Here is a 21,572-nt window from a genome sequence, read left to right as displayed (position 1 = left end):
CTGCCTCTGCCTCCCAAGTGCTGGGATTAAAGGTGTGCGCCACCACTGCCTGGCTACACTAGTGGTGTTTTGTTGGGTAGTTCTGATGCACTTTAGAGAATATGTTTAAGGAAACACAAAGAATTCAGTCATTCTTGGGGATATGTTGCTACTGAAAAACTACAGGGAGGAAATTCTGTTAACTACTTTGGCTATAAAATAAGTGAAGAAAAATTCAACCACACAAGGTACAGATCAGAATTGATCAGTTGCAAACTGTTAACAATTTTCAAAGATTAATGGGAGATATTAATTGGCTATGTTCTACCATTCAATTAACCTCTTAAGAGTTAAATAATTTGTTTCAAACACTACAAGGAGATTCAGACTTAAACAGTCCAAGATGGTCAACAACAGGTGAAGCAGAGAGAGTTAACTCTGGTGGAACAGAGACTGCAAGTTTCTGATTTAATCATGAAAGGCAGAATAAGATTGTATCAGTTGACAGGATCAGACTTGGCAGAAATCACGTTATACTAAGACTAGATTATGTCATTATAGTTAATCAGTGAGGATTGGCAAACAGCTTGTAGCAACTCTATGGGAGAATTTAACACCAAATATCTTAAAAGCAAAAGAATTGGACTCTTCCACGTATTATAAAAGGAAAGCCAGTTTCTCAAGCATCTACATTCTATACTGATGCAAGTGAGTTGGGAATGGCAGGCTGTAAGTCAGACAATAGGCACTATTTCTTTCTCCTTTAGACCTCAAACTATATTTCACCGAAGACATTTTCCCTCCCAAATTGTGTGAAGTTTAGATGTTAATTGTGTTTTAGTCATCTAATTAGATGTCTGAGTTGAGTATAAAATAAGCTACTAACTACTTCCTCACTAGAGACCATCTCCCAAGGACAAGTGAAATAGCATACTTTTGTAATGAAAGCAATATATGATATCATTTGTGCTGGAGGAATGAATTCTTTCTGAGGACTCTCCCTAAGAAATGAGGTTGAGGGCTGGAGAGATGGTTCAGTGGTTAAGAACGCTGACTGCTCTTCCAGAGGTCCTGAGTTCAATTTCCATGCAAACACATGGTGGCTCACAACTATCTGTAATGGGATCTAATGCCCTCTTCTGGTGTGTCTGATTGAGAGTGACAGGGTGGCGGTGTTACTCCGCCCGAGTTTAATGGGGAAAAAAAAAAAGAGAGAGAGAGTGACAGGGTGCATTACATACATTAAATAAATAAATAAATCTTAAGAAATGAGGTTGAAAGATGGGTTAAATCTTCCCAGCTTCTCTACCCTAGCCTCCACTTAAACAAAGCAGGTATTGTGCAATTTAAAACAAAGGTGGGATTATCTCCTAATCATCGGTTTCCATAGAGTTCCATTGAGAAGAAAAAATTTCTTTTAAAGGGCATCACTATATAGCCCTGGCTGTCCTGGAACTCACTATGCAGATCACGCTGACCTGAAGTGGAAATTTCTGGTTTCTTTGGACACTCAGATGTATTCTGTGTTGTTTTTCTGGGAGCTGTCTTGTGATAAGGCACGTAATGTTTTGCTGGAGTATATGCTTGAGAAGGTGAATGTTTAGCGAACCGGCAGTGGCGCAGACGGTAATGGGGGCCCTCTGCGCGCTCTCTCTCCGACCCGCTGGTTCGGATCCCGCTGGCTCCCGCTTGTCTCCTCCCACGGGAGGGGGGGTGGGGGGAGAGAAGGTGAATGTTTAGAAAAATGCAGCACTTTGCTGGGTTTCACTGATCTTTGTTTGTCGGGACTTCATAGAAACTGCCTCATGGTATCCACAGCCTCTAGCCTGGCTGTTTCTGCTGGATTGTGATGCTGCTGATTCCGGTTTGATGATTGAACTGGACTGCTGATGACTGCTGGTATCCTGACAACAAAGATTAGGATTGCCTCAATAAAGTACTTCTAAGCAGGTCCACATCCCCCCTTTTCCTATTAACCTTTCTTTCCCCTACGTCTGGTAGGTGGACTAGAATGGAGGTTGAAATGTTTAAGTACCCTTATTAAAGTAGGTTTTGAAAAATCTAGGCCTACATTGGCCTCAAACTCAGAGAGATCTGCCAGCTACTACGGGATTAAAAGCTCAGCTTGTTGTTGTTGTTGTTTGGTTTTTATAGTTTTGTTTTTCAAGTGAGGGATTCTCTATGTAGCCCTAATGTCCTGGAACTCACGCTATAATCCAGGCTGGCCTCAAACTCAGAGATTCACCTGTCTTTGACTCCCAAGTGCTGAGATTAAATGTGTGCACCATCACTGACCAGTTTAAGCATTAAAAAAAAAAAAAAAAAAAAAAATCCCATACAGTTCCCGTTTTTCTGTGGCTTTTTTATTGTTCTGCATTATCATCTGTTGAATACCAATTTCTTGACTAGATTTCATAAGATGATTAAACCAAAAATGCTGTAATGTCAAACATAAAATCTTCAATTTTTTTTTTCAGAAATAATATGTATAGTCCATCACTCCCAAATGTCAGTGTGTCACCTAGAGACAACAAGCAGTCCTCACACCACCCCTGGAACCTCACAGAAAGGAGCAGAGTGACAGAGTTAAACCCATTGCTCTCAGCTGTTTACAGCAAGATGCACAATTTTTCTATTTTTCTTCTAAATAGTACCCTGGCTTTCTGGTACACCTGAATTCAACAAAATACCCTGGGACACCCACAAAGCCTGCTATGTCCCCTATCTGTATTTGTCTTTCCTGAATTGTGCCACTCCTGTGTACATGACCCCTTAAATGCTCAAAAGGGACCCTCCTGGTGAGGACCTGAGCAGGAGGAAAATAAGGATAAGAAACGCCTGTGAGTGGTCTTCTCTTATACCCATGATCCAAATGTCACCTGTCTCTTGACCCCATTCCCAAAGGGATGACCCTACAGTGGGAAGTTGTCAGTGAGCAGAGAAATAGGAATGAGTTACTTTCTTCTAGTGATTGCTTCTTTGGTTTTGTTCTTGACAGGGCCTCATAGGACAGTCTGGTTTCGAACTTATAGCAGAGGATGACCTTGGAGTCTTGATCCTTCCGCTCAAGCCTCCTACTTGCTGAGATTATAGTTACGGGCCACCACACCCATCACCACTGCGTTGTGAGAGATGAGGCGGTGATAATCCTGACTTTACTTTAAAATTTATATTGCAGCTTTGTTTTACTAAAGAGTAATTGGCCAATAGGCCACTTGTGTGTGAAAGCTGCACGCATGGACCCTCTGATGAGTGTGTACAATTGCCATAAAGTATATTACTTAAGCCATAGATTATTTACAACTTGCATTTTACTGGGAATGTAGAGAATCTAGTTTGCACTGCTCAGCCCTATGTGACATGGGTGGCCAGAAGATTGATTAATGAGATTAGTAATTATCTCAGATATTATATAATATTTATTTTAGGTGATTTTTGTTAGATACACACAGAGACATGTGTTTACTCTAACTAGCGTTTCACACTGCCTCTGAGAGTGCCAGGAAGTAATTCAGAGAAAGCAGAAATTCTTGTCCTCTGCACCTTGATGGGCATATATATCCAAGAAACATTTTACCACAGGCACTCCTTCAGACTTCCAAGGCCCCAGGTCTGCCAACTCTGACTTGGACATCATCATGGTTGACTGTCTGTTTGGGAGCCATGGTTCTGCTGTTTCATGTCCAGGATGCTGACTTTTCTTGGCAGCTGCTGTAACAGTCATGCGTTTGGAATGCCTGGCTTTTGATGAAGCATTACATCAAAACCCAAGTTATCCAGTTTCACAGATGATTGCCCAGGTCTTTGGATGATGCAATGCAAAGGACTCGGGTCTTAGCTATAACCAGAATGAGCTCTGACCAACAGAAATAGTATTCAAGGGGATGTGGCATTTATTCACTGTTTTTCCTACCTCATTAACTCACTGCCAGTGGTGACTTTCCATGTTGCTGAAGTTGTTTCCCTGCAATTCCTGCCACTTCTCCCATTTCCCTTTCCTCTCTCCCTTCTTTAGAAAGAAAGGGGGGAAAAGAAAAAAAAATATAACTCATGTACATTGGTGTGTCTGTGTGAGTGTGTGCTATGTGTGTAGAGGTCCTGTGGAAGTCAGAGGTGTAGGATCCCCTGGAGCTGGAGTTACAGGCAGTTGTGAGCTGCCTGACTGGTTCTGGGATTTGAAGAGCCATGATTCTCTGAAGAAGTAATACCAATCCTAACCTGTGAGCCAACTCAGCCCAATGCTCCTTTGAGACAAGGGCTCCCTTTTTCTCCAGCTTCACTCATGCACTTGTCTCCTGTGCTGGGTGGTATAGGTGCCTAAGAAAAAAGGCAAGGGGGGGGGGTGTTAGAGGAATCTTAACCCTCCTATAAGGAGGAAGTTACCTGTGTTGCAGTAAGGAAAGCAGAGGGAAGAGCAGGAGGTCATATATGTCATCTGCTTAAAGTAGCTGAGAAAGGAAACGCCATGGTAGTTATGTATCTGAAACATACATTCCCAGCAGTAACAGCTTGCCTGTGAAAAAGAAGCTGGCTTAAGTAGATGGTCTTATTTTTCTTAATTGAAGATTAAATAATTGTACTCTCCCCCCATGAGCAGGACTGAGAGACCTTGGTTGCCACAGCAAGGTCAAGTGATCTAGGTGGAGTTACCCACCTTGGCTGCCCGGAACACAGCAGAACTGCCCCTGGGCTTGCCCTGAGACATCTCCGGCCCGTGACCTGGAATGGACTATGGATTATCCCACCCATCTGAAACCAGGAGGGGTTGTGGGTTGGGTCTTCCCCTTTAAATTGAGAGCTGAACATTAAAGCTTTGGGCCTTGATCAGAGAACTTTGTCTTGGCCTCATCTCACCTCCTTCCCCCTTCATTCCCAGCCCCACTTTCAGGTGAATCCAGTTGACTTGTGGCCTCGGGCGGCTACAAATAATACTTGTTAATGTAGCCCATTTGACCTTTGGGAGGTAGATCCATGATGATTCTCTGAAGCTTAAAAGAAATTTTAAGTTTACAAAAGAGAAATTTTTAAAGCCTTTTTTTTTTTTAGATTTTATTTATTATATATATATATGCGTACGATGTAGTTGTCTGAAGACACACCAGAAGAGAGCATGGGATCCCATTACAGATGGTTGTGAGACACCATGTGGTTGCTGGGAATCGAACTCTCCAGTTTGATCAGGACCTCTAGAAGAGCAGTCAGTGCTCTTAACAGCTGAGCCATTTCTCCAACCCAGAGAGAAGATTTTAGTTATGTCAGTATTACTATCATTTGCAATCTGTAAACAACTTTGGGTTAAAAGCAAGAACATTATTTTTAGGTATTCTTATTATTGGGGAAGAACAAGCATTTAAACAAAATTCAGACAAAAAAAGCATGACAATGATATGTTTTGGGTGAGCTCTATTGTCTCAGGCTATGTCAGCAGCAAGATTCCACCCTGGAAGTTTTAGGTTCTGCGCTTTATGTTGTAACTGAGTTGACAGGCAACAGTTACATGCAGTTAGTCTACTCAGAGGTTTTAACTTTGCCTAGAGGATCCTTCCTGTCCAGATGCCATTCATGTATGGCCTGAGGGAGGGGCCGGCTGGCTGCCACTGCCAGATGCTTTCTCCAGCTGCCTTCGAGTCCACGAGTCCACGCGTCCACGCACCATGCACTGAGGGGCAGGGACCTCTTCCCCGCAGGTGAGCCTCAGTTGTGTGTTGCCCCTGGCCACGTGCCACCATAGCCCAGCAGGTGGCAACAGGAGGGGTGCAACTTTCTGTTTCTTTAACTCCTGAAAAGCAGAAAGGGAAAGGGAGACAGGCATAGGGCGCATGGTGGTACCCTGCTGACAGGGGTTGAGGAGGTGAGAGTAGGTTTTGAACTTGTGAGCCAGAAGGCAGGAGATTATGTCTCAAGTCTGAAGCAAGAGGAGTGCTTGGCTACAGCATCTTGCAGGCAGGCTCTGGAAAAAAAAAAACAAAAACAAACAAACAAAAAACTGTTTAAAACGGTGATCTGACTTTGGGAGGATTCATCCCCGGGGGTGGGGCTGAGGGTGGGGCGGAGGAATGTAGATGGGGATTTTAGGGTGTGGGTGGGCGGTAGTCATTAACTGAGAATGTCTAGGTCTCCAGACTCCCAGTGGAGCCTCAAGCAGAGGGGGAGGCAGAGCCAGTTGAGGGACTGATAGACACCTCCACTCTTGCCGAGGTGGAGGAGGCCAAGGAATTAGTGTTAAGACCTGAGTAACTGCTCCCTGTCTAGCCAGCCATTTTGTGCTGTTAAAAATGTTATAAGGAAATTTTCTCAGGCCCGAGTTGACTGCATATTCTGTTATGTTCTGTGCTTTGGGTGTTCTTGGAAACCAATCACAATTGAGATCAGTTAGAACACCTTTGTATAGTTAGCTACAATAAGCTTGGACCCAAACCAACCACCTGGCAATACTTCCTTTATCTCTATATAAGCTTTTATGGTTTTGTCTTTATAAGCTGCCCATGGGATGGACCCCTTAAGAGAGACACCTGTACCAATATAAGAAGCCATTTTAAATAAGACTTCCATTTTAAGTAGGAGTTAAGTAAAGTTTAGGTTCCGAAGACCTCCCTGGGAATCGACATCCTACTTGACAGAAAGGCTCATGTACCTGGGTAACTGACATCCTGGTTGGTTAATTAAGACAAGGCAAGTCTTCTGCCACAGTTGAATACTCCAACCAATGGGAACAACAAAGGCATGTTCCTAAGGACGTCCCCTATCCCCAAATCTTGATTGGTGGAATAACTTGGCCCAGATGTTTGTGGATTTCAGTCTTAAAGGCTCTGTAGGGTTCTGGCTCCTGGTTGCAGTCAGCTCCTGGGTTTGGTCTGTGGCCCAAGGATCGGTCAGTCCTGGGGCCAATGCTCAATAAACTATCCCTGTGTGACTGAGATCAGTGTTTATATAGTTTGTGGGGCAACTCCTGGACCCCAGTAGAGGCTCTTCTTCGGTTTCCTTGGCGGGTTCTTGGAGAGTGTAGCTGTGTGGGTCAGAGACAAGAGAAGTAGAGCGCTCTCTCTCTTCTCTCTCTCCCCTTTGACAGAGGGAAGGAAATTGGGAAGAGCCATGAGTTGGTGTGGAGATTTTCCTGTGTTTGTAAAGGAGTCTATTGACACATAGGCAAGGGAAAGAGGGGTAAGGGAGGCCACTATTGTAATGAAGTCCTGAGAGTGCAGGATTGCTGGGTGGGGGAGGGGAACTTGAGAGCCTGCATGACTTTTTGGTGAGTTTTTTTTTTTATAGGAGACTTTAATAGGGCCAGTATTTAAAACACACACACACACACACACACACACACACACACACACACATTTTAAAAATGTGGTTTTTTTGTGTGATGAGGTGTTCCCCATCATAGAAAAGGAGTACCTTATCTAACTGGAATGTTCCTGCAGTCTTTTGGCTCCAGGGGATTCCACAGAGGTCTAAAACATTAAACCTTCTCACAATTTTTTTGTTGTTGTTGTTTTTTTTTTTTTTTTTTTTTTTTTTTCTCGAGACAGGGTTTCTCTGTGTAGCCCTGGCTGTACTGGAACTCACTCTGTAGACCAGGCTGGCCTCGAACTCAGAAATCCACCTGCCTCTGCCTCCCAAGTGCTGGGATTAAAGGCGTGCGCCACCACTGCCCAACATTCTCGAAAATTTTAAGAGTTCTGGTGACTACCCTAGATGGTACTTAAAAGGTCACTGAGTAACCGTTTGTTTGTTTGTCTCAAGGAGAAATTAGGTAGGGGTTATTTGCCCTTGTGGGCTGTCAGGTTTCAGACAGAGGTTTAGGGATGTTCTGCTAACACCAGAGAGTGGCTCTGGACTGGAGGCATCAGGTCAGATGTCCTTTCAATGTATCTGAATCCATGAGATGACTCCTTTGGGAAAACAAAATAGGATATAGAGGCTTGGGCATTTGGGCTAATGTCAAAGGCTGGGGGATTTGCAGGGTGGGGGAGAGGAACGCTTGGGGCTGGGTTCACTCACCCTTTTTTTGCTCAAATGTGGGTACCAGCTGTGGTATATGTCAGCTAGTTGTGCTCCATGTTGAGCACCAGATGTGGTATGCATGTTGGGGTCCAGCTGTGGTTCTGCATCCTCTGCTTCCTCCCTCTAAGGGTGTCCAGATGCTGCTGCACACCAGGCTTAAAGAATGAGGTGGAGTCTGGAGTTCTGTAGGATTCCAGTCAAGTGAGTGCTGGTGGTGGAGAGGGGGAGAAGGCCTTCTCCAAGGACCTTAAGTGTTAACAGCTCCTTTAGATGAAGACCTTCAACAGCCTGCTACACAGCTCTCTCAGATGGTCTTAGCTTGTGCACATACCTTTATTCATGGGTAGACTTGTACCCATGCACTTTTAGGGGGTAAGCCAGAGGTATATATATGGACCGTAGAGAGTGGGAAGGAGTTTTCAGGGTAAATGAAAATCTTTGGTTAGGGCTTCAAAGTTCTAAGAATACCTCATTTGCATGGGGAGGCATTCAAGGAATCCCAGGTACTTGCAGGGCAAGTTCTTATCAGGAAAAGAGGAAGTTGTAGGTCGACAAGCCAAGGTTTACTCACCGTTTCCCAGGTAGAGGGTGTTGGGGTTCAGGCTCTTCAGACAAGATCTGAAGAGCAGACTCTGCTGGTAAAGGGAGTCCTCCATTTTGTGCCGAGCTGAGAAGCTATCCTGTCATGGTAGATGTCGACCTTAATTATCAGGGTTTCTCCACAGACAGGACCTCCCACCTGTGCTGAACCATCCCCCATCCCATCCACTCCCCCCCCCCCCCCCGCCCCCCGCAAATCTGCCAGGAAATCTTCACCAAGGGATGTGGATTTGGCTTTCTACAGCTTGGTTTGAGAATAGAGTGGAATTTACCAGCTCGGGCTCATCCCACACAGAGCCCACACAACGTGAACTGCGCCCTGGAGACCAGGTTCAGGAGGATCGAGCGCGGGGTGAAGTAGTAGAACACAGGAGGATCGAGCACAGGCGAAGTAGTAGAACACAGATGGCACCTTGGCAATCAGATCACCGCAGAAGACCCGCTCATGCATGCGTGGACCTTTGATTTAATCTTCTCGCCTAACACGGGGGGCGGGGGGAGGGGGATGCTAAAATCAAGACATTATTCAAGATGGAGTCCTTGGGCCTGCGTGTTCTGTCTGTGCTTTGAGCGCTCTAGTTGGCTGGCCATTAGGTGAATGAAATTCAGAGTGACCCAGAGCAACTTTGACAGTTGGCTACAAGGTGGGCAAAATCCAGCCTCACACTAAAGTGAACGACTGGGGCAGTTTGGTGGTTGCTTCCAGAAGCTGAACAAGAAACTGAAAAGTGCTATGTTGCCTGGACAGCAGGCAACAGTGACATTTGCTTAGGAATAGCTGCCAGTATCAGGTGGACTTCAGGCTTGATTTACCGCCAAAGTGCAGAGCACCAGCCCAATCCACCTAGGGTACAGTCAGGCCCTAAAGCCAGGTACCAAAGTGATGCCATCAATCTCCTGGACCGTGACATCAATGGTGGCATCTACAAGCTTTACCCAGGACTGGAACTTGAAGCTAAATGAATACTGTATAGTCGTTATTTTAAACTATTTTCTCAAATAGCTACTTTCAGAATTCTGTGTACCTGTTACTGTATGCAAGCATTGCTAAATGCCACGTTAGATCCAGATTAAGGATGATTCAACTTTAAGATGCTACCATTTCAGAGATTTGGAAGAAATCTCAGAAAGGTCCTTTCAGCAGTTGATACAGAGTGTGGTTGGGGTGAGTGTAATGGAGCCAACTCATTCAGGACTTAATTCTTCCTTGTAATTTTATTTATTTATTTATTTATAGACAGGGTTTCTCTGTATAACAGCCCTAGCTGTCCTGAAACTTGCTTTGTGGGCCATGCTGGCCTTGAGCTCACAGAGATCCTCCTTTGTCTGCCTCCAGAGTGCTAGCATCAAAGGTATGCACCACCATGCCTGGCAGGTTTGCTTTTTTTTTTTTTTTTTAAAGTTCCTTATTTATTTATTTATTTATTTATTATTTTTATTTGTTTTTTAACATTGCACCACAGCATAAGGCAGGGTCTGGAATCCACATCTCTGAGCTGAGCAGGTGACTCTAATCACACCATGACAACAGTAGGGATCTAAACTGACTTCTGTCACAGTCTCACACTCTATTTTTTTTTCCAGCAGTTTAATGGAAATATTTTAGAGTCTTGCATTTCGTGTGGAGTTGGAGCCTTCCCTTCAAATGCCGTAATTAACAACCCTTAAAATAAAACTTGAGTAAAATGTGGGGGGTGTGGGATAGGAGCTGAGGCTTCTGCAATCGGGCGGATGGCAGCCTAGCTGACTCACGGGGTAGGGTGAGCAGCTTGGCTGGGTTGGATTTGAGGCACATGAAAGATAGTCTGTTCATTCTGTCTATATTTAGATTTTTTTTTTTAACCTTGAAATAAATGTCACAGTCTTTTTGATTTGACCTATCCCTTGATGTCTTGAGAGTTGTTCATTCTTTAAATAGGCTTGTCTTTCAGTCTCCTGTAGGTAGGCAGCCCTGCCTAGACCGTGTTGCTAAGAAAACACTGCCATATTCTCAAGACTGAGAAACTAAATGTTAAACTAGGTTTAGTGGCCCTTGCCTGTAATAACAGCACTCAGGAGACAGGAGGGTCAGGAATCTGAGACCAGCCTGTGCTACATATATGGAGTTCCAGGAAAGACTATGTTTCATGTTTCTAGTGCTTGAGGGGCAGGGGGTGTGGCTTGCTGGTGGTGGAGTATATGCTTATATACATTGCTTTGAACTCAGTTCTTAGCATCAAAAAAGAAAGAAAAATGTTTATTTTCTCAACATCAAGTTGGGTAATAAAATGGATACTATCTTATGAAAATAATAAAAATATATTTTAAAGAAAATAAACATTTCTTTATTTATATCCAGTCACACACACACACTCACACTGCTACTTAGTAATTAAATACTTCATTTATTGTCATTTCCTCCCAGCTCAATCAAAATCAACCTTTTGTTTGCCATTTGAATAATTTGGTCAAAGTCTTATTGCTAATCCTGGGCAAAGGTCAAGTTGGAGCTCCACGTTTACGGTTCTTAATCTATTTTGCCTTATCTTCATAAACTATCTCCATAGTTATAATTAAATAGTAATACTTTAAAACAGTTGCTGAGTATCGTGGTGTATGCCTGTAATCTTAGTGTGTTAGAGAGTCCAACAGGAAGATCACATGTTCAAGGCCAGCCTGGACTTCTCACAAAACTAAACTACACATGTTCATGAAAGGTCATTCTGGGTTATCCCTGCATTGCTTTTTAGCATCTGGGCTCCATGACAAAACCCAGTGGTTCCCATCCTTCCTGTGACTCTGCCATAGGGTCCCACCTCAGGTCATTAGTTCACAGGCTGTTAAAGACACTTTGGTGAGTTATTTTTAAAATGTAAGTGGATTATTTTTATATACCTATATTTGTATAGTAGAAATTCTGCAATTCGATGACAACTTTCCAGTATCAACCACCTCCCCTGCCCTCACTCCCTCTTTCCTCCATCCCTTCCTTCCTCTCTATGTAGCCCTGGATGTTCTGGAACTCTCTAGGCAGTGGTTCTCAATGCTGCTACTTTTTTTTGTTTGTTTGTTTTGTTTTGTTTTTTGTTTTTTCAAGACAGGGTTTCTCTGTGTAGCCCTGGCTGTCCTGGAACTCACTCGGTAGACCAGGCTGGCCTCGAACTCAGAAATCCACCTGCCTCTGCCTCCCAAGTGCTGGGATTAAAGGCGGGCGCCACCACTGCCTGGCTTCAATGCTGCTACTTTTAAATACAGTTCTTCATGTTGTGGTGACTCCTAACTATAAAAATATTTTTGTTGCTATTTCATAACTGTAACTTTACTACTGTTATGAATAATAAGGTAAATTGCTGATATGCAGAATATCTGATATGCAATCTCTGTGAAAGGATTGTCACAGTTACAGATTGAGAACCTTATCTGTAGGTAGACAAGTCTGGCCTTCAGACTCAGAGATTCTGTTTTTACCTCCTGAGTGCTGGGATTGAAGCTGTGCACACCTGGCACTCATATCTCTTAAAGAAAAAGTTCCTTAATATATATTATATATTATATTAATTATTAATTATATATTATATATTATATATTTGTTTTGATACAAGGTTTCTTTGTGTAGCCCTGGCTGTCCAGGAACTAGCCCTGTAGACCAGGCTGGGCTCAAACTTAGAAACTCAGGAGGCTGGGATTAAAGGCATGTGCACTACCGCCTGGCTAGTTTGAAATCTTATTACTAGGTAAAATAGAACGTTTGATTTTTAGATTTATTTCTGTCTTCAGCATTTTAAGAGAAATTTTATTTTAAAAGGAGAGAGAGAGAGAGAGAGAGAGAAACCAGAAGTGAACTGTGGAGGTCCATCCTTTGACACAAAACAAAAACGAACACCATTCTTTTCTCAGTTTTTATGGATCCTCCACAAACTACTTTATTTCTGACCTAAAGGAGTCCACACCTGCTTTTTTTTTTTTTTTTTTTTTTTTTTTTTTGGCTTGGGTGTTGGCTCTAAACCCTACTGTGATTGCCGGGGATTAAGGAAGGTTAGGTCTTTTGGAGCTTGTGTACAAGTCTGGTTTCAAGCTTGCTTTGAGATCTGATTGGCCACATGATGAACTATGGAGAGAGAGTGGTGAGAGTGGTGGCGGTGGAGGAGATCAGGGGAAAGGGACAGAAACACTAATTGTCCCCCACCTAAAGAAACTGAACACAGTCAGTGAAGGCGGAAGCCCTTAGGTGATAGTACTGGGGACAGAGATGGAGTAACAACTCTGTAGGGTGACTGTGCATCTTGATCTTACCAAGTGGCTCCTCCCTGGTGGGAATTAGCTCTGAAAAGAGAGAGAGAGAGAGAGAGAGAGAGAGAGAGAGAGAGAGAGAGAGAGAGAGAGAGAGAAAGAGAGACAGAGAGACAGTACATGGTATTTTACCTGGCCTAGATTGTGATACACTCATTGTCCTCAGTGGAAGTAATACATAACAATGTAAGATGTGGTTTGTTCCACCAGCATTTTAAGCTATTGTAAAATTCTTATATTTATTTACTTATTTATTTCAGTACTGGAGATTGAACCTAGGGCTGGTAGACAAGTGCTCTACCATGGAACAAAAGCCTCAGCCATTCATTCATTTATTTATTTAAAAAATTTTTTTTTATTTTATGTGTATGAGTGTTTTACCTACCTGAATGTGAGGCCAGGAAAGAGTACTGGACTGCCTGGAACTGGAGTCACAGACAGTTGTGAGCTGCCATATGGGTGCTGGGAATCAAAGCCTGGTCCTCTGGAAGAACAGCAGCCAGTGCTCTTAACTGCTGAGTCATCCCCCTGTTGTTTTTATTTTTATTTTTTTAAGTACTACTTATTATTTAATGTACACTGTCGCTGTCTTCAGACACACCAGAAGAGGGCATCAGATTCCATTACAGATGGTTGTGAGCCACCATGTGGTTGCTGGGACTTGAACTCAGGACCTCTGGAAGAACAGTCAGTGCTCTTAACCACTGAGCCATCTCTCCAGCCCCCTTTTTAAAATTTTGATATATCGTCTTACTAAAGTACCCAGGCTGCCCTCACTCTTCAGACTTGTAACCCTTTTGCTTCAGGCTTTCAGGGAGCTGGATTAGAGGCCTACATTCCCAGGCCTAGTTAACAATGAAAATTTTAGCCATGGAATGTTTAGGAAGAAAAATACAGAACAACTTAAGTTACTTTTGTGTTTTGTTTGGCTTGCTTGCAACACTAAGAATGGAACCCAGGACCTCACAGGATTGGCAAACAAGTAACCACTGTGCTATAATTGGCCTCTTGGGTTATATTTTATTCTACTTGATGCTTCAACTCTTTAAAAGCCAGAATACTGGGATAATTGAAGATTAACTTTTCAGGAAACCCTGCAAATCATCTGGGGGCTAAGAGAGCGTTTGATGTATCATCACCAGGAAGTATAGATCAATTAAACAAGGATTTATGGTGTTTCCACTCTCAGTTAACAAGGTGAGTATATGGATCAGCCTACATCATAATTCTTGCCTCAATAATAATTTCGGACCGATGATCAATCTTTTATTTTCCTCTGCAAATGTTCACAAGTCATCTATTTAACTAGGCACACTCTCTGCTGACCTTTGCCCAGGGAAAGTATTAATATCGTATATCTTTAGCATTGATCATGCCTTGGTTTTTATTCTCCTCACAGTCTCCTGTTCATGTTTTTCTTCTTTCTTTCTTTTAGACAAGGTCCCACTGTGTGACTAGGAAGCTCACTAATTAGCCCCAGTCTGTGCTTGAACTCACCACACTCCTACTGCAGCCTACAGAATGCTGGGATTTCGAGCCACCAGCCCTGGCTGTGTCTGCTTTTTGCTTACTGCATTTACTTATGCATGTGTGTGCATGCCCCAGCAGGAGTGTGGCGATCAGAGGACAATATGTAGGAGGCCCCTAAGATGGAACTCAGCTTGTCAGACTTGGCAGCGATTACTTTCGCCTGCTGAAGTCGAAATTTTACCATTTTACCAGCCACTTCGTCAGCATTGAACCTGTCTTTTCATTTAAAAAAACTGATTTTAAAGCAACGAGCAGTTTCTTTAAAACCCACTTTGGAGTGTGTGTGTGTGCGCGTGTGCGTGTATTTTCTCATTTAGATTTAGAAAAATATTAGGATGGAAAGGGAAGTCTCTCCCCAGGGCTCTTTCCTTGCAGGCCCCAGTGTATGAGACAATCCAATAGGAAAGCTTGTCTTCCCGTATCCTGAAAAATTACCATCCTGTCTCTCCCACTCGATGAAATCTGTCTTTACACTTTTTAATTGATTTTAATTTTGCGTGCATATGTGTGAGTGCCCACACTCCAGTGGGAGTGTGGGTGCATGCATCCCATGAGAATAGTGTTCTACAGAGACATCCTGTGGGACTGACTCAGTTCTAGCCTTTCATTGTGTGACTAAACTTAGGTGGTCAGGCTTAGCACTGACCCACTAAGCCATCTCACTGGCCTTAAAATTTGTGGGTTTTTCTTGGGTCCCATCTCTATTGCGTTTTATAAGAAAGCAAACTTGGGGGCAAAGAGATGGCACAGTGGCTAAGAATCCTCTCCTAGGGGACTAGAACTGGTTCCCAGCACCCACATTAGGTGGTTCTTAACTACTCCTAACTCCAGCTCCGGGGATTAACTGTCCTCTTCTGGCTTCTATGGGCATCTTGCACCCACACGCATACACATAAATACATATAAAAATCGTTTTGTAAAAAAGAAGAGGGAAGAATTGCTATTTTGGTCAAATGTGGTAGTAAATATTTCATTCCTAGAAAACATATTTTAGCATATCAGGAGCTTCACTGTTTTAATCTGACAAGGACATAGACTGTGTTAGGTACTATATAAGTAAAAAAATTCAAGTTTTACCAGATTTGCTTTTACCTTCACAATTTGGAAAATGAAACCAAGCATCACAGGCACTTATAATGCAGTCACGTCCCCTCTTTTATGTATTACAACTTTTTCATACTAAAACCCCAAATCTTCAATAAGAAAAATTGTACACAGGAGAAAAGTAGAACAGTAAGAATTTTAGGATCAAAACATAATTAATATTCTTATGAGAAATCTCATTTAACTCATTCTGTATGTGTGTGTGAGCGTGCGTGTGTGTGAGTGTGTGTGTGTATATATGTGTATGTGTGTGTATGAGTGTGTGTGTGTGTGTGAGTGTGTGTGTGAGTGTGTGTGTGTGTGTGTGAGTGTGTGTGTGTGTTTGTGTGTGTGTTACTGGGGAGCAAACTCAAGGCCTTGTGCATGTTACATAAGCATTTTAACCCTGTGTGATACCCCAGGTTCCATACTTGTCATTTTAACAAGCATGATTGCTAGTTTAAAAATTACTTTACTTATTACAAATTAAAATCATGTAATATGTGTAATGTGTGCAGTGTGTGCCGGGAGCCAAACCAAGGAAATTACCTGCTGTTCTGGGAAACCTAGTCTATACAAGATTAAGAAAGGATGTTCGTGGTTCTCAGGTCCCAGGAACTTAAAGAACGTCTGGCATTTCCTGGGAGCCGGTTACGACAATGGGATGGTCTAGGGCAATAAGAATATGACAGTGGACTGGTCTTAGACAATGAGGAGTCAATAGTAGGTTAGCCCTAAGCAATGACCCTTGCCCAAACTTCCTGGTTTGCTGTGTCTTTATAACTTGCCCCCAAAATTAAAGTTTCAGAGCTTAATCAGAACTCCAGACTAGCTCTCATTCTTTGTGTCTCTTGTCCCTTTATTTTTTTGCCCCCTTCCCTAGGGTCTCCTCGAATCCCCCTCGGGCCGGAGCACTTACGTGCAGGTATGTGGTCATGGGTGTCCACATAGAAGCCAGAAGAAGCATAGCGTTTCCGCTTCTATAGTGGTCTGCCTCATTCCCTTGAGGCAGGGTCTCTCAGTGAACATGGTGCTCACATTTCTTTTTCTTGCTAGGCTGGTAGCCAGCATGCTTCAGGATTCTTCTCTCCTCTTCTACCTCAGTCTTGGGGTTACAGATCTGTGTGGAGCCGAACCCAGTTTCATATGGGCTTGGGGATCTGAGCTTTGGTTCTAATGCTTGTTCAACAACAAGCACTCCTAACCAACTCGCCATGTCTCTAGCCCTGATTGCACAGTTTAAAACAATTTAGTGTTGTGTTTTTAATCATTTGCATGGCTAAAAGATACTTGTCCAGGACAATCTGACAGTGCACTTCTATCAGATGGAATGATGTCATTTCTTTATCAGAGCCAGGAGTTATCACCGGGGGAATTCCAAAGTCTTTCTTCCCAAGTGAGGCCAAACTGGTTCTTCAAGTCTTCGGTACTCCCTGTTGTGTCTGGCTTCTTTTGCAGGCTAGACAGGCTACTGTAAATTCCAGTCCACTCTCATTCTTTTATATTCGCTGCAATCTCAGTATGTCTATCTGTCAGCTTATACTACCTGGTGTCTACCACCTCTGCACAGGCGGAAGGAAGACTCCCAGATTGCTTTCCTTCTCAGACTTTGAGTTGAAATATTCCCATAGACATCTATAATGTCTCTCCTCCTCCTCTTTTAAAATTTTTACTCTGTGTGTGTTTTGACTGCATGTATATATGTGCACTCATGTATGTGTGATACCTTCAGGGGCCAGAAGAAAGTGTTGCCCTGGAATTGGACGTGCAGGTGGTTGTGAGCCACAACATGGGTGCTGGAAACCAAACACGGGTCCTTTATGAAAGCATCCAGTTCTCTTTACTCATTTCTCCAACCCCTGCAATGTCCTTTTAAATGGAGTGTTCATTCCTAGAATGTTTTCAGATTCCAGAGAGATTAATACCAAATAAGGGATGGGAGACACTCTTTTTTTTTTTTTTTTTTTGCTTTTTCGAGATAGGGTTTCTCTGTATAGCCCTGGCTGTCCTGGAACTCACTCTGTAGACCAGGCTGGCCTCGAACTCAGAAATCTGCCTGCCTCTGCCTCCCAAGTGCTGGGATTAAAGGCATGCACCACCACCACAACTGGAGGCACTCTTCTAATGCCTAGATGCAGCAAACCTTGTTTTACTGTGATAGTCCTTCCCCACATTCATCAATAACTACCGAGGGTCTCAAAATGTGTTCTGGGGCACCCATCTTTCTTAGAAAGTCAGTCTTCTTCTTCTTCTTCTTCTTCTTCTTCTTCTCCTTCTCCTTCTCCTTCTCCTTCTCCTTCTCCTTCTCCTTCTCCTTCTCCTTCTCCTTCTCCTTCTCCTTCTCCTTCTCCTTCTTCGACAGGGTTTCTCTGTGTAGCCCTGGCTGTCCTGGAACTCACTCTGTAGACCAGGCTGGCCTCAAACTCAGAAATCCAGAAAGTCAGTCTTCTTGTTCTTGGAGAATAGTAACAGTGAGTTCCATGTGAGAACTCTAGTTGTCCACTCTTGTCCTCATTCTGAGATGACCTTGGAGGAGCCAAAGGGATCTATCACATAGCTAACAAATACCAGAATAAGGAAATGCCTCTTCACTCCCTTTCGAGGGGCAGAGGAGAAAACTGGAGTTCTTGTTTGGGCACAAATTCCTTCCACAAGGCCACCAAGATTTCAGTAGCTATCTTTCCTGTGTGCCCACAGAAGAGAACACAAGCATCTTCTTTCTTTTATCTTAACTGCCTCTACCCATCCTCCTCCCATATTTTGGTTCTCCCTTTTTCTTATCACATTTTGTGCCCCATGTATCCTTTGCCTGATATTTAACCTCTCTCAGGTCAGCAGTTGTTAGGAAAAGTATTGCTCTTGGGGGCAAGACCAAGTTGTCAGCACAAAGGAAATTTATTTGCCCCAGAGGAATAGAAGGCAAGAAATAAGAGACAAAGTCAGGGATACAGGACAAGGGAGAAGGGGAAGGGAACAAGGGAGAGGGAGGAAAGGTATTTGTCTCACAGGACAAAGGGCTGCCTCTGGACAGAGAGGAGGCAGATGTGGCCTATAGCAAAATGTAGGTTTTTATAAAGGTGAAATGGAAAACCTGGTGTTAGGATTAGGTGCTTAATTTTAATTGGACATGTTAATTAGGTGAGCCAAAGGGAACTTTTGATTGTTGGACTTTAATACTTTGAAAGCTGAACCTTTGAGGTCAGCCTCAGGAGGAAGAAGTGACCAAATAAGGGAATAGACTGTGGTGTCTAGCTTTAGGAACGTAATCTAATGGCTTTTAGCAAGGCACAGAAGATGGGAGAGAAAGGCAAAGCCTGCCAGAGCCATGTTTGCCATGCTCCAAGTAGCTCTTCAACAGTTGTCTCTTCTCATCATGAACAGTCTGCCTAATGGTCAGGCTGAGGAGGGAGCCTGACCCTTAATTCTGTTAAGGATTGATTTATACATTCCAGCTGTGCAAATGACTTTCACTGACCCTTGAAACATCTGGTCATAGACAACCTGGTGTTCACCCAATCCCCACAGAAACCCCTGGCCTTCAGAGTTTTCCCATGGGTATCTGTCTTGGTAGATTATTTGGCCATGTCTTTCAGGCACAAGGTGAGCCAGCCTATAAAGGGAATGTCTTCACTGGATCTGGTAGGCATCATGTAGGTGCTGCCTGATCACTGTGTGGTGATGTGAATGGAATGGCCCCCATAGGCTTGGTCCCTAGTTGATAGAAGGATTAAATCCTTCCTTTTGGGAAGGATTAAAAAGAAAAGGCCTTGTTAGAAGTGATGTGGAACTGGGAGTGGGCTTTGTGGTTTTAATTTTTTTTTTTTTTTTTGTTTTTGTTTTTGTTTTTTTGAGACAGGGTTTCTCTGTGTAGCCTTGGCTGTCCTGGAATTCACTCTGTAGACCAGGCTGGCCTTAGAACTCAGAAATCCACCTGCCTCTGCCTCCCAAGTGCGCCACCACTGCCCGGCTAAACTCTTCCTGTTATAAGTTGCCTTGGTCCTGGTATCTTATCCCAGCACTAGAAAAGTACCTAGGCCAGCTGTGAAGAGTTGATCTTTGAATTCTTCTTTCCTTTTGATGTTTGCTCTGTATTTGTTGCTTTTCACTTTGCCTGGGTTATGTTTGCACATGGCCACTGGATCGCAAGGCATGTGTGTGCACACGGCCAGGAAGAATTTCTAGCTCTTCCAAAGAAACTGTAAGCTTTATTGAGCCTAGGGTTGTTTTGTATTTTCAGCAAGATGTGAGTCAAAGTAGATGACTCGGTTTTCTCACCTCTGTGACATAATATCTGACAGTAGCAAGGGAGAGAAGAAGTATTTACTTCAGCTCATGGTTGCCCAGGGTTTCGTTCATTATGGCCAGAAAGGTGTGGACAGAAAGCTCTAGCTAGGCTGTGTGTACTCACATGCATCGGACACACAAGCTGTTCACATCTGGGCAGATCAGGAAGCAGAAAATAGGATAAGAGTCAGGCTTAGCTATATCCCTTAAAGACCTACTACCCCTGGCTATGTCTGTGATCTAGTCCCCAGGCTTTTAAAAAGATTTAGTTTTTAAAATGTATGTGTATGTGTGTGTCTGCCACATTTGTTCAGGTTTCTGCAGAGGCCAGAAGAGGGCGTCAGATCTCCTGGAGCTGGAATTTGCCTGGTAAGGATGCTGAGAAGTAAACTCAGTTCCCCTGTAAGAGCAGTAAGTACCCTTAACTACTGAGCCCCCTCTCTAGCTCTGTCCTTGAGTTCTGAAGGTTTTATAATCTCCCTAAACAGCATCAGCAACTGGAAACTGCTATATTTAAACACAGTAGTTGCTGAGGGACATCTCATTCTCAAACTGATACCAGGCAGGCAGACAGATACGGGACAGCCAAGGAAAACTGAAGCTGTATTTTGGCAGCTGTGTCTCCTGATGTCCCTTTGTGCCCTTGATGCCACAGTTAAGTCATTCCTGCTATGGCCGAAACTAAGGCACTGGTCATGTTCCTAGTTGCTACGCATGTGCACTAATGGAACATAGGCGTTCTCCAAAGACCTGATGTCATTATAGTAACACACACACACACACACACACACACACACACACACACACACACTCATTACAGTCCTAAGGATTGTAGTTCATCTTCTCAGTTCTAGTAATAGTCCCCGGTCACTGAGGTCACAGTTGATTATAACTGAGAGCAGAGATTTGTATCATCTGTTACGGGGCCTGAAACTGGGGAGTTGATGAGTAAATATTTGTTAAGTGAATATTTGTGTCCATGGTGCAAAAGTGCTCAATGTTTTTCAGGTGAGCCAATGTCTAATAACTGATATGAAAGAACCTGTGTGCACATTCTCCATTTAAATGAGGTAGACTGTGTGACTCTAACCTCATGGTGCTTGCTGGAAAACATTAAATTCGGTCTTTCCATTCTTGCTCCGTTACTCTCTCTGATTAGGTGATACCATGGTGACAAGCTCTGGCTTACACTACCTAGTTTTGACAACAGGCTGTGTTATTTCCTAGCTGTACAGGAATGCATTCCCACCTATAAGATAAGGATGGTAAGTCCACTTAACACACGGAGGTACTGTTGGTGGTGAAAAGATCTCTCCCATGAAAGGCTTAGTATCTGGGACACATCAGGCACACTAGATCTTCTGCCTCCTGCTCTGTGTTTATTCTAGCACCCCAGTCCTAGGACTATGGTGAATTGTTTCTTTTTCCTGACTTAACTCTAGTTCACCAGATTTTCCTTCCCAAATGGATGCTGCTTTCCCCTGTGTCTGCTGTTCGAACTGCGTCCCGGGGCTGTACCCACAGGAATCTTTCTCTTCTGTCTCTCTGTTATTGCCAGTGTCCTTGTTCCCTGACACAGTGCATTTGAGATCTGTGGTTCGTCTTCAAGGCCCTCTTTCATAGTTTGCCTCATGCCTGGACTAGCCCAGTGGATGACCGCTTACCTCCTTTACTGCCTGTCTTTCTGGGACCAGCTCTTTCTCTTGCAGGGTGCAGAGGGGCCTCCGTTCTTGTGGAGTGTATAGGCGGTATTCAAATACTACCTGAACTAAAAACCTGCTGTGAAACCAAGGGTAAACATGAGTAGGCCCTCTAACCTTATT

General features: G+C 43.5%; 1 long non-coding RNA gene across 1 annotated transcript; it reads right to left on the bottom strand.

The window, feature by feature from the left end:
- Positions 1–5,365: 5,365 nt before the first annotated feature.
- LOC143441343 (uncharacterized) lies at positions 5,366–21,556 on the bottom strand. Its single transcript, XR_013108651.1, has 4 exons — positions 21,414–21,556; positions 8,856–9,062; positions 8,555–8,663; positions 5,366–5,929 (listed from the first exon to the last, which is right to left on the bottom strand). It is a non-coding gene; the product is annotated as an uncharacterized LOC143441343 (long non-coding RNA).
- Positions 21,557–21,572: the final 16 nt, after the last annotated feature.

The sequence above is a fragment of the Arvicanthis niloticus genome, chromosome 2 (genome assembly GCF_011762505.2).
Source record: "Arvicanthis niloticus isolate mArvNil1 chromosome 2, mArvNil1.pat.X, whole genome shotgun sequence".
In the NCBI taxonomy this organism is placed as follows: domain Eukaryota; kingdom Metazoa; phylum Chordata; class Mammalia; order Rodentia; family Muridae; genus Arvicanthis; species Arvicanthis niloticus.
Note: the sequence above shows the minus strand (reverse complement) of the source record. Positions and strands in the feature narration are given on the sequence as shown.